The sequence below is a fragment of the Callospermophilus lateralis genome, chromosome 6 (genome assembly GCF_048772815.1).
Source record: "Callospermophilus lateralis isolate mCalLat2 chromosome 6, mCalLat2.hap1, whole genome shotgun sequence".
Taxonomy (NCBI): domain Eukaryota; kingdom Metazoa; phylum Chordata; class Mammalia; order Rodentia; family Sciuridae; genus Callospermophilus; species Callospermophilus lateralis.
This window is the reverse complement of record NC_135310.1, coordinates 39,407,175-39,409,954: the sequence shown is the minus strand read 5'-3', so window position 1 is coordinate 39,409,954 and position 2,780 is coordinate 39,407,175.

Below are 2,780 nucleotides of genomic sequence, written 5' to 3'. Positions count from 1 at the left end.
CGCCGCCACTTCAGTGATCCATCGGACCAGCTCCGAAAACCGCGTCCATCACCGTCCACTTCTCTGCCCAGAATGTCCTCCAGCGTTGCTAGGGTCAATTATGACCCAAGCGCTCAGAATTCCTCACAGCGCGAGGTTCCTGGGGCTCCACCAATACCAACCATCCCTTCCTGCCTCTAAACTCAGAAGCCGGTCCTGGGCTTTGACCAGGGGCTGGCAGCCAGTAGCACACTCACCCCCTGCAGGGCCTCTGCTTCTTCCCTGCACTTGCCTGTCAGCTATTGGCTCACAGGATTGGGCAGGGTTGGCTGGGAGGTGCTAGAGATACAGGAAAGTGTCCTAGTTTGAGTCCAAAGGCACTCCCACGAAGAATCAATGTTGTAGATGAAATCCAAAGGTAGTTCACTGGACAGTTCCCTCTTGTCTGGGAGAGGTGGATTTTTTGTTGCTTTCAGTTGCATTCAGTTGACAAGGTGAGGTCTCGCTCCATTACAGAACGCAATCTATTTAATTAAAAGTCCCGGATTCAAAAGTAAACCTCACCCCAAAACACCAGAGTAATTACCAGAGTAATATTTGGCCAAATATCTGAGCATCATAGCTCAGACATGTTAACATATAAAATTAACCATCACAAAGTCTTAATCATTCTCAGAATTCAGATTATAATATGGATTAAATGTCACTAAAGAACCATCTTTACCCTTTCCAAAAATAATTTTTTTGCTCTTAATCTATAAATTTTTGAGTTCATTTTAACATTATATGGTCCTTGTAAGTTCTGATTGAAGTTTATTTAAGTGCTCAAAAATTCCACTTCAATTTCACTTAAGAAACTTTGTTTTTGAGCCAATAGGTTGATGTTCACTTAACCTATTGTTGTTTATCAATGCCAAATATAATCCAGGTTTGAACAGTGCAGAGTGAAATAAAAAGTTGAGAAATTTTCTACTATGGAGTAACAATCCTAAATTTAAATCCCATACCTAGAATTAAGGATCAGAAGGAGTTAAGATAAGGCCCTGCTTTCCAAGGTGTTTAAATTCCAACAAGTTAATGAAGAGGCAGTTTTGTAGAGTTGGGGACAAAGCAAAGAGATGAAGCACATGGGCTGTAACAGGCATAGCAATTGGGACCAAAGCAATTTTGGAGCTAAACTGACAGAAGGCATTTATAAAACCTCTCTCACTTGCATGAGTTGAAGAGTAAATGAGAACATAGTGTGTAGTTCTCACCTGATGGCTGGTGCAGAGAAAGTGGCCAACAAAGAGAGCCTGCTGCCATTTTGTTCATATTTGCTTTTTGTTTTGTTTAGGATCATTTTCCTTATTACCCTTTAGAAGGGGTTTGGGTTTGCTCCCATTACTCTCTTCCCAGAGCCCATATTCAGGAGACTCTTTTCCTTGAGCTCTTCTTTCTATATGTGTATTCAGGGAGAAAATACTCAAGGTGGCAGAAATAAAATTTAAAAAGGAAGAATTTTAGGAAAATTAATGGTTAAATAGATTCTAAGGATGATATTAATCACCTCATAATGTCTCTTGCCTTTAAGATAGAGCAAGTAGACATAATTCCTCAGATTGCTATCAGAAACTAGTGACTGCATTTGTGTCTTGTGCTAGAAAAGGAAATCTTCTTTGTCCTTCTTATTCATCTCCAAATCTGAGATGAGCCGTTAAGTGAGCCACTAAGTGTGGAGATTCCTTATTGGTTGACTGCTGTATCTAGTTTATGTTAATTAAGATAAGCTGTGTGTAATTATGTATATATCTCCCTACTGTCCTACAATAAATGGCTCCCACTGTATCAACCTTCCCAAGTTCCTCGTCACCCCCCTGGTTATTTTGCCCAGCCAGCCGGGCTGTGGCAGATGGTGGCCTGTACCAGGAGCCCTGGAACACTCGGGGGTAAGAGACGGAAAAAAAAAAAAAAAAAAAGCTGCCCGTCCCTAGATAGGATGGGAGCAAATTTGCTGGTCCCTAGACAGATAGGGCGAGAGGAAAAATGGCCATTTTGAGAAAATGGAGAAAACTGATACAGTATGTTTGTGTCTTATTTTGTCTTGAAATGTTGTATTGTCTTTGTGATGAAAATATGGAAGGGGTGAGAAGTAAATTACTGAGGGAAGGAGGCACCCCAGTGGAACCAAGAATAGTTAGGGCATGTGTTGATAAGAGCCCAGGCACTCTAGTCAGAAAGAAAAAAAAAGTTCAGAAGAAGAAGGATTATCAGGAAAAAAGTTGCAGCAAAAGGCTATTACTAAATACTTTTCTTTACTGGAAGGTGCGTGAATTGGCCTGGTGGCTGCCACGTGCGCGAGCTGGTCATGGTGCAGCAAGGACTTTCCAAGCGGCGGCAGTCAGCTCTTCTCCGCTCCCCACCTTGGGAGCGGGAGGCCACTGTGAGAGCCCAAATCCAAACCTGACCGGGAGGCACAGGGAGCAGTCTCGCAGGCTCTTGCTCCCTGTGCCTAGTGGCAGTTTGAGTCCAGGGCACTCCCTGGACTCTCTCGGGGCCATCTGGGGCTGCCCGGGATGCTGCAGGCAGAGGACCGCCCTTGTCCCTGAAGTTTGATCATTTCCAAGGCCAGTAACTAGGATGGTTCTCCCACACCTGGAAGCTGATGAGTAATGAGCACTATTAAGGCTTATTTCAAATGTAAAAAACCTTGAGATAATGTACTAAGTTGTTCAGAAGGTTGTTTTCTTAGTGCCTGGTAGAATACTACAGGATTTTCTTTAGCCAGCATTGCCGGAATTCCTGCCTTGTCCCAGTGCTGG